The following is an 11,277-nucleotide window of genomic DNA, read 5'->3' on the forward strand; positions in this document are numbered from 1 at the left end:
TGATAACTTCTGATACATGTTTTTTTTTTAAGCGCAAACATCAGAAGCATGTACAGTACTAAATTAAGCTCTCTTTTATGTCTTATTGTGCTTAAACTGTCAAATACACACAATATTATGTTAAAAACACTCATAAGTTATAAAAATACAGTCAGTTATGTCTGTGAAGGTAAACAGTTGGGAAAGAAATCATGAAGAACCTTTGACATCTATGCACTCTTAAATAAAGGTGCTTCAAAATGTTCTTCAAGCGATGCCATAGAAGAACCATTTTTGTTTCCACAAAGAACCATTCAGTCAAAGGTTTCTTTAAATAACCATTTCTTGCTTACCTTTTTATAATCTAAGGAACCTTATTTGCCACAGAATCTTTTGTGAAGCAGAAAGGTTCTTCAGATGTTAAAGGTTCTTTATGGAATCATTTTGACAAAAGGGTTCTTCTATGGCATTGCGAAGCACCTTTATTTTTAAGAGTGTGGAATCTCTTCACTGCACAAAAGGTTTTTTTTATATAGTGGAAAAGGTTTAGATTATTAAAAAGGTTCTTCAAACTAAGACAATGTGGTTATTTTAAGAAATTATCTTTGAAGGGGTTTGAAGACCCAAAACTGCTCCTCAAAGACCTCCTTTAGGAGCCTTTAAAGCATCAAAAAGCTTTCTCTGTTTTGACAGCAATTCTGATATATCTATATAGCAACAATACAATTTAAAATTATAATGTGCCTAAAGGAACCTCTCTTAAAGGAGTAAAGTCATGTCTTTCTTTCTTCAGTCATAAAGAAATTGTAATTTTGAGAAAAAAAAAAAAATCAGGATTTCTTTCCATATAGAGGACTTCTATGGTGCCCCTGAGTTTGAACTTCCAAGATGCAGTTTCAATGAGCGTTTGAGGTTAAAAAGTATAGAAATTCTTGATTTATTTAGTAAATAACCAATCGTTTCGCTAGATAAGATCCTTCCTCGTCTGGGATCGTTTAGAGCCCATTTAGAGCTGCATTTAAACTGCATTTTGGAAATTTAAACTCGCGGGCACCATAGAAGTCCACTATATGGAGATAAATCCTGAAATGTTTTCTGCAAAACAACATAATTTATTTACGACTGAAAAAAAAAAAAAAAGAAAGACATGAACATCTTGGATGACAAGGGGGTGAGTAAATTATTTGTAAATATTTGTTCTGGAAGTGAACTACTCCTTTAAAGCTAAGTGTAAACAGACACTGTAGTATTTATGTAAAGTATCACATTCTGGTTTGCTCAAAAGGCTTTTTTCTTCCATCAGTTGTGTGAAGGATTGAAGAGGCTCTTTAAATGTTCTGCTAAAAGGTTTATTTTGAGCGTAGTGTTACAATGTATGGTATTTTTATAGAAAATAAATGTACATAGAGTACTCTATGTACTCTATAATAAGTGCTGTGGATGGTGGTTTTGCTTGCATAAAAATCTATATTAGCCTTAACTAGCTTAATGTTTAAGTGCTTTTGAATAAAATAAAATAAAATAAAATAAAATAAAATAAAATAAAATAAAATAAAATAAAATCTGCCTATTTGGAGATTGTAATTAGATATTCAGTTGACTTACAAGTATTGATTATTCAGTCTAATGATAGCCGTGTAGTTCACAGACATCCTGTCACACTCAGGTCCAAATGCTAATTAGGTTACATAGCAGGTTAATTGATTTATCATATAGGGTCATTTCACTGAGAAGATAATAGGTGAGCATGGGGTAAGCTGTGCCAATACTTCTTCTACTTCTTTTCTTTTATCTATCTTGTCCTCCAGGCAAGAGGAATTATGTTACAAGTAAAATATGCCTAATTATGTTTCTTTGGCTTAAAAATGTCTGCAAAATAAAGACATAGTAATAGTCAATTTACATTTGTATACCTAAATAAATTTAGTTTGACATATTGTACCTGCTATGTAGAAAATGACACACCCAAAACTGTTTTATGTAAAAAATAAAAATAAAAACTGTTCTCATGTGCATCTCTCAATCACACATAACTGTACAGTACTTGTAAAAAGCTTGGAAATATTATGATTTTTTAATGTTTTTAAGACTCTTATGCACACCGAGGCTGAATTTATTTAAGAAGAAATACAGTAAAAAGTACAATTTACCAATGTAATATATTTTAAAATTTGTTCCTATGATGCAAATCTGAATTTTCAGCATCATTACTCCAGTCTTCATTGTCCATGATCCTTCTGAAATCGTTCTAATTTAGTGCTCAGTTATTATTTGTGCTCATTTATTTATTTATTGTATTTTTTAGTTTTACAGTATTAGAGATTCTAAACAGGTACTGTATATGACTAAATATACTGTATGTATATATAAAAGCTGTCTGGATTCAAAACTGTCCTTTAATAATACATTTATGGAGTGACACATCTTATTTATATATCTAAATAAGATGAGCATTTGCAAAGGCCAAGCACGCTTTTGTGTGCCTTATCTGGAGAAGTGGTGTCCTCCTTGGTCTGCGTCTGTGGAACCCAGCGATGTGCAGTGTCCGTTGGACTGTTGCTTTGAGATTCATCAGGATGGCCTTGGTGGTGATCCTGGCCAGCACAGGTGTCACTTTTGGCTTCCGACCACGTCCTCTGAGATTTTTCACAGTGCGGAACGTCTTGTATTTTTTAATAATACATTGCACTGTAGCCACTGGAACTTCAAAACATTTAGATATGGTCTTATAGCCCTTTCCTGACTTGTGAACAGCCACAATGCGCAGCCGCAGGTCCTCAGTGAGCTCCTTTGTCTTAGCCGTGACTGTCCACAAACCAACAGCAGAGAGCTTGTGTTTTTCACCTGTTGAATTGATTCAAACAGCTGTTCCCAATGAATCAGGGTAATTAGGATGCTTTAGAACAGCTTGGACTATTTGGAATGGTATAGAACTTAGGATTTTCCCATAGACTGTGACAGTTTGCAAAGGGTATGAATAATTTTGGACATGCTACTTTTTGTTCGAATGTAAATAAAAGCTGAGAAATATTCTTTTCCACAATGATGCCTCTTGTTTATCGTCTTGTTATCTTTTGGGAGAAGCCTGTGTCATTTCCAGTCAAAAAAAATTGTTGGTTGAATAAAAGTAACTTTAGGTCAGAATTTGCCAGGGGTATGAATAATTTTGGGCTTGACTGTATATATATTACTGGATTCAAAACTGTCTTTTAATAATACATTTCTGGAGTGACACATCTTACCCCTCTGGCACATCTTACCCCACTCTCCTCTATATTTTAATGCGATGACTTGTATATGTTCCTTTGGGATGTCGGCACATCATCAGCGCTATTCCACACACAGTACAGCCCCACATTGATGAAAATGAAGGGTTTGCCGCGCGCTTTGATTAAACCTTCCCTATTTACCCCACTTTCAATTAGATAGGCAGGCTGTGTTAGACGCTGCGCATTGAAAGTCAAGAAAATCTAGATTATAATATCTCGGCGCAATCATATTGTCTATTCAACAGTGAGCAGAACAATACCACATGTGTGTCACGCGGGTGTGCAGGACGAGACGAGACGATAGACGAGATTAACAATCAACAGTAAATTTAATAGAATTCTCCAAGATGAACAAGGCAGGAACAGGCAGGAACACAGAGGGCTTTCACACACATCCAGATAACGTTAAAGACCGACAAAAGACTAAACTCAAAGACAGACTTATAAAGGGTAACTCATTATCAAACACAGGTGACACAGATGACTAATAATTACAAGGACAGGTGCAACAGATGACGGTGACGAGGGCTAAACCAAATGACAACAGAATGGCAGGGGAAGACAATGGGTGAAACCAATGACAGACAGGGTTGTGACATCACGCCCCCCTCCGGAAAGGCGCGTCCTCGCGCCGTGGAAAAAACGAGAGGGGCGGAAAAACAGAGTACATAAGGGAGGAGGCTTGGGCGGAGGACGGTACCCCTGGAGGGGGACAACAAACAAAGTCCTGAGAGTCCAGGGGGGCGACGAAGGTGGGAGGAGCCAGGGAGGAAACAGGAGGGACCTGAAGCAGGAGGAACTGACCCAGACCACAGCCATGATGACGGCCCACTGTGGAGCCGACGGAGGGAGGAACCATGGTGGAGGAAGGCGTGCCGACTCCATGGGGCCGACCGACAGAGGCGGAGCAGATGGCGGAGGAGCCCGAGGCGGAGACGGAGAGCCGATGATCCGGGGTGACGACGAGGATCCGGAGGGCCAAGGTGGAACAGGCTCTGGCGCCCGAGGCGGAGGCGGAGTCCCGGAGATCCGCGGCGGAGCCGGAGCGACAGAGGATGGAGGCTGTGCCCGCAGGAAGGAGGAGTCCCAAGGAGCCGGTGGGACGGCGCGACGAGGCACAGCCGGAGGAGCAGAGTCCTGAGGAGCCGATGGGGTGACGACTGACCAGGGCGGAGCCGGAAAGACGATGGAGCCCGGTGGAGCTGGTGGATCGACGGGCGACGGTGGAGAGGAGGGCGTCGAGAGCCGTGGTGGAACCGCGGGGTCGAAGGGCCGAGGCGGAGTCCAGGACTCGGAGGCTGGAGGCGGAGCTGAGGAATCCTCCAGCCGAGACGCCGATGGAAGCTGGCAGTCCCGCGGCGAGCCCACTGCACAGGTGGATGACTGAGGGTGAGCAGGGGGACTGACAGGTGATAGCGGAGATTCAGGATGGCTGGACGGGACCAGCGGAGACTCAGGATGGCTGGACGGGACCAGCGGAGACTCAGGCATAGGCAGAAGAGGGCGGGTGGGTGGGAAGTTCAGGCAGGCCAGTGGTTCTGTGGAAAAGTCTATTAAGTCCCCAGAGTGTTGCTCATTCTCACCCCCAGTGGTGGTGCAGTGGGCAGGGCTCTCTGTAGCCCTCTCTTGCTCCACGTCGTACTCCACCGTCGCGGATGTAGCAGTCGGCTCTCGCACCTGGTCCGATGGGTCCGGCCCTGGCTCTGTCGCTCTCGGCTCGGGCTCTCCATCGTCGGTGGGCTCGGGCTGCAATTCCGCTTGTCGGGGTGATGTTGGGCTGGGTTCTGGGTCTGGAGTGGGGCTGGTGTCATCCTTCGCGGTCAACGAAGCTCTGCTGGACACCAGCACCCACTCGATGTAGTCGGCGAGGCTCTCTCGAGGACCCTCCCCGGACAGCTGCCTCTGGATGTTATCATTAAGTCCCACGCGGTAGAACGTGCATAGGCAACTGTCCGGGTAGTGCGTAAACGGGGCGAGGAATATAAAGTCTCTGGTGTGGTCCTCGAGAGAGCGGTTCCCCTGCTTCAGGAGGAGGATGAGGACGGCGGGATCATTCATGACGGGGAAAAAAAAAAAAAATAAACTAAACACTGATACAAAAAAAAACGGAAAATAAACGCAGGGGAAGACGCCGTGAATTTTTTTTTGGGTCGGTCTTTCTGTCACGCGGGTGTGCAGGACGAGACGAGACGATAGACGAGATTAACAATCAACAGTAAATTTAATAGAATTCTCCAAGATGAACAAGGCAGGAACAGGCAGGAACACAGAGGGCTTTCACACACATCCAGATAACGTTAAAGACCGACAAAAGACTAAACTCAAAGACAGACTTATAAAGGGTAACTCATTATCAAACACAGGTGACACAGATGACTAATAATTACAAGGACAGGTGCAACAGATGACGGTGACGAGGGCTAAACCAAATGACAACAGAATGGCAGGGGAAGACAATGGGTGAAACCAATGACAGACAGGGTTGTGACAATGTGTTTTTGCATTAATGATGCACATTTGCTTTCCGGAGGCTCCCCACCAAACACATTTCACACTTTTTTGTGGTTCTAATAAGCACCAGGGATGTAATTCAGCTCTTGGATGTTCTACTTTTTTTCACTGAGTAGATTTACTTGGGAAAAAAAATCAATTTGGTCTTTACAGTGGTTGTGCCCGTTGGAAATTATATCCTGTGACCTTGCTGCAGGATAGCTGATTTACTTGGCATCGATCTGCACTTTTTTTTTTCCCCTCCATGCTTTGTTGAGCTCATCTAGTACAGTTAATAGGCTATTCTTAACAATCTAATATTCAGCACATGTATATAGAGTGACTATACAATACGGACAGGTGCTTTCATAATTAATGCATCATACACTCCTGCACATTATGGAGCCTTAATAGTAGCTCTTGAGTGGAACATTTTCCTTCATGACGTCCCTGTGCTCAGCTGGAAATGAGTTTGCACAGATGTCTGTTTTTATGCCATGTTTGACCTCAGCAGCCTGTCGGGGTTCATCGTAACCTTGTCAGTTTGACTGTCAACTGACATGCGTTCATAAAAAAATAAGCATATAAAATGAAGAGGAAGGTCAGAAATGCTGTTAAACCAGACCTTGTGAGAGCAGGAAAAAATGCTGGTGTTTTATATGCTTAATCTAAGCATATAAGTGCTAAAAGTCAACATGATTGGTTGTAAAAAGTGGGTGTCATACACCAGAATGGAGTCATGTGGTTTTATGGGTTAAAAGATGAGGACTTGGTGACATCATCTGGAAAGGAAAGTTGTTTAAAAGCAGAGACAAGGACATTTTATAACATAAACTGATTTCAAAATGTATTCGCTAGATACTTGTACTTAATTAAGGTAATTCACTGATTTAATGACTTTATTTTACCTCATAATTTACTTTAATTTGCATATTTAATTTATTTTATTAAAGGGTGTCTGATATTTAATGCATGTAAATAGCATTATTTACATAAGCTTTTATGCTGTACTGTTTTTAATATGTTACGCAAAGGAGCAAAATTAAAGCTAAAAAAGAAAAGGGCAAGTTTCTATTCCCACGTCAGTGATGCATTCTTTAAAGTAACATATGGATTTTATTTTATTTTATTTTATTTTATTTTATTTTATTTTATTTTATTTTATTTTATTTTATTTTGTGTCTGAGTTTAAAATGTTTATTTTTTAAACAAATCATTTAAATTAGCAACCTTAAATTCAAAAACAAAAAAGAGAGAAAAGAAAAAAGGCAAGTTTCTGATTTCTTCATGTGCATTTCAGAGATGCATTCATTAAAGTAAAATGTGACTTTTATTTTATTTTATTTTATTTTATTTTATTTTATTTTATTTTATTTTATTTTATTTTATTTTATTTTATTTTATTTTATTTTATTTTATTAAGTATTAAGTGTGTTCAAGTTTCTAATTTCTACATGTGCATTTCAGAGATGCATTCATTAAAGTAAAATATGACTTTTTATTATTTAATTTTATTTTATTTCTATTGAAGTGTGTCTGACATTTAAGTTTGGGATGTTTATCAGACTAAAAACTGGTAACAATAATTAATAAACACGTAATAAATCACATAAAAGAAGAAAAGAAAAGAAAAGAAAAGAAAAGAAAAGAAAAGAAAAGAAAAGAAAAGAAAAGAAAAGAAAAGAAAAGAAAAAAGAAAAAGAAAATGGCAAGTATATAATTTCAGAGATGCATAAATTAAAGTAAAATATTAATTTATTTAATTTGATTTTATATATTTTTATTTATTTATTTATTTATTTATTTTGATTTAATATTTTTTGTTTTATTTATTTATTTTAACTTAATCTTTCAATGTTTATCAATGTTTATTAATGTTTAAAAAAATAGAAACAACACTGTTTTAAATAAATTTTAATAAATTTTACAATTTTTAATACATTTTAAATAATTGTCAGGAATATATCTGTGTCTTGTTTTTGTTCTGTTCTCCTAGTGTTTTGCCCCCTATGTTTCCAGTTCTAATGGTTTAGTCCTTGTCTTCCCCTCTAGTTTTGTTTCCATTTGGTTTGCCCATATTTGTATTTCCCCCTCGTTATCCTGTTATCTTGTTTGTGACCACGCCCCCGTTTCAGTATATTTAAGAGTCTGTGTTTGCACTCCCCGTTTGTCGGTCAATGTTGATGTTACTTCCGTTTGTTTAGTCATAATGCTCATTTCTTGCTCCTGGTTTTGTTTATTTGTTATCATTTGCAGTGTTTTATTTAATAAACTTTATTTATTCAGTTACTCCGGTTCTTCTCCTCGTCAATCATCACTCCTCCACCCAGCCAGTTTGTGACAATAATATTAAATAAATTTTAAAATTATCAATAAATAAAACAAAAGAAAGACAGAAAGACAGAAAGACAGAAAGAAAAAAAGAAAATAAAAGAAAAAAGGCAAGTTTCTAATTTCTATATGTGCATTTCAGAGATGCATTCATTAAAGTAAAATATGACTTTTTATTTATTTTATTTATTTATATTGAAGTGTGAGTTTGGGATGTTTATTAGACTAGAAACTGGTAACAATAATTAATAAAAATGTAATAAATCAAATGAGAAAAGAAAAGAAAAAGGCGAGTTTCTTGCGTAAATTAAAGTAAAATATGAATTTATGATTTAATTTTATTTTATCATTTTTTAGTTGTATTTATTTATTGTTTTATTTTAATTTAGTTTGATTTGTCATTGAATTGTGTCTGACATTTGAGTTTGGGACAGACTAAATCTAGTAACATAAATGACTAGCAACAACACAGTATTAAAAAAAAATCTTTCAAGCAACTTTCAAGTAAAAAAAAAAGTTTATATTTTCTATATGTCCATGTCAGAGGTCAGAGATGCATTCATCAAAATATTCCTATTATTTTAATTTTATTGATTATGATTTTTGAGTGTGAGATGTTTATCAGATTGAAAGCTAATCTGATTGTAATTGCGTAGGCCTTCAGGACTCAAAAACACTGAAAGCATGTTTTCAATCATTCTGCCTTATTTTAAAATGCAATTTGCAGGCATTTCGTGATGTTTAACATTCATTTCATCCTTTTGTCTTTTGGTTTCAGGCCAGTGCATATGATATGTTTTTGAGGAATGAAATTGCCTTATTCTCGCTCATTTGCGAAAAATTAGTCGTCTCGTCTCCTGAGATAGCAATTTTTGTGAGGAGAATTTTGTGTCAGTCTGGTTTTCAGGTGAACTCTCTCAGTGTAATTACATGAAAAATGCTTACACCTCAGCCTGGAGATGCAATTAGTTCCCATTTGCATTTTGATTTAATGCATCTAAATGGGGTTATTTACAGGAGTTTTCATGCTATAGCGTTTTTAATATATCATGCAAATGAGCAACGTCTAAGTTCAAAAAAGAAAAAGGCAAGTTACTAATTTCTTCAAGCCGGTGTCAGAGATGCATTCATTAGAGTAAAATATGGCTGCCTGTTCACATTTTTATTTGAACCGATCCTGAGGCGACTAACTTAAATAAGCATCTCATTAAAAGTGCCCTCGAATGCTGTATCTTTGGTGGCAGGATTCTTAGACAATGATTGTGCCTGTCGGTAAAAGTTTTGATTTAAGAGCTATAATTACCATTCAATCCAGACAACCATGAGCTTCACTGGAATAAATCCCTGCAAGCATTCCAGACGCTGTACAGTGCTATAGAACAAGCTACAGCCGATGCATTAGCAAGAGAGCTGGAAATCAATTACAGTTCAAAGTGTTTTACATGCAATGAATGAAAAAAAATAAATAAATGAGTGAATGAATGAATAAAGGTAAGGATCTTAAAAGCACATGTGCAAAGTTCTTAGAAAGGTTAATTGGTTTTTAATGAAAAGTTTAAATTTAATGACTCTTTTCTATATATACAGATATACACACGCACACATTTACATTTAGTTATATAGCAGACAAATATATATGTATGTATGCGTGTGTGTGTGTGTGTGTGTGTGTGTGTGTGTGTCTGTGTGTGTGTGTGTGTGTATACAGTCAAGCCCGAAATTATTCATACCCCTGGCAAATTCTGACTTAAAATTACTTTTATTCAACCAGCAAGTTTTTTTTTTTTTTTGACTGGAAATGACACAGGCTTCTCCCAAAAGATAGACAATGTACAAGAGGCATCATTGTGTGGAAAAAAAAAATATTTCTCAGCTTTTATTTACATTTGAACAAAAAGTGGCATGTCCAAAATTATTCATACCCTTTGCAAACTGTCACAGTCTATGGGAAAATCCAAAGTTCTATACCATTCCAAATAGTCCAAGCTGTTCTAAAGCATCCTAATTACCCTGATTCATTGGAAACAGCTGTTTCAATCAACTCAACAGGTGAAAAACAGAAGCTCTCTGCTGTTGGTTTGTGGACAGTCATGGCTAAGACAAAAGTGCTCACTGAGGACCTGCGGCTGCGCATTGTGGCTGCTCGCAAGTCAGGAAAGGGCTATAAGACCATATCTAAATGTTTTGAAGTTCCAGTGGCTACAGTGCAAAGTATTATTAAAAAATACAAGACCGCACTGTGAAAAATCTCAGAGGATGTGGTTGGAAGCCAAAAGTGACACCTGTTCTGGCCAGGAGGATAGTGAGAGGATCCTCCTGGCCATCCAAGGATCAACACCAAGGCCATCCTGATGAATCTGGGCTCTGCTGGTGGCAACATCTCAAGGCAGACAGTCCAGACGCAGACCAAGGAGGACACCATTTCTCCAGATAAGGCACACAAAAACCCGCTTGGTCTTTGTAAATGCTCATCTGGACTTCTAGTCTTCTGTTTTATGTCAGATAAAACAAAAAATTAATTGTTTGGCCACAATGATGTAGCCTTCATTTGGCGTAAAAAAGGAGAAGCCTTCAACCCTAAGAACACCATCCCCACTTTCAAACATGGTGGTGGGAACCTAATTTTTTGTGGGTGTTTTTCAGCCGGTGGACCAGGGAACTTAATCACAGTAAACGGCACCATGAAAAAGGAGCAATACATCAATATTCTTAACAACAACATCAGGCAGTCTGCAGAGAAACTTGGCCTTGGGCACCAGTGGACATTTCAGCACGACAACGACCCAAAACACACAGCAAAAGTGGTGAGGAAACGGTTAGCAGACAAAAACATTACTGTTTTGCAGTGGCCCAGCCAGAGTCCTGACTCAAATCCAATTGAGAATCTGTGGAGGGAGCTAAAGATCAGGGCGATGGCAAGGAGACCCTCCAACCTGAAAGAGCTAAAGATGGTCTGCAATTATAGGAAGCATTTGCTTGCTGTAATAGCCAATAAAGGCTTTTCTATCAATTATTGAGAAGGGTATGAATAATTTTTGACATGTTACTTTTTGTTAAAATGTAAATAAAAACTGAGAAATAGTGTTTTCCACAATGATGCCTCTTGTACATCGTCTTATTATCTTTTGGGAGAATCTTGTGGCATTTCCGGTCAAAAAAAACCCTTGCTTGTTGAATAAAAGTAACTTTAAGTCAGAATTTAGCCAGG

The sequence above is a fragment of the Garra rufa genome, chromosome 14 (genome assembly GCF_049309525.1).
Source record: "Garra rufa chromosome 14, GarRuf1.0, whole genome shotgun sequence".
Lineage (NCBI taxonomy): Eukaryota > Metazoa > Chordata > Actinopteri > Cypriniformes > Cyprinidae > Garra > Garra rufa.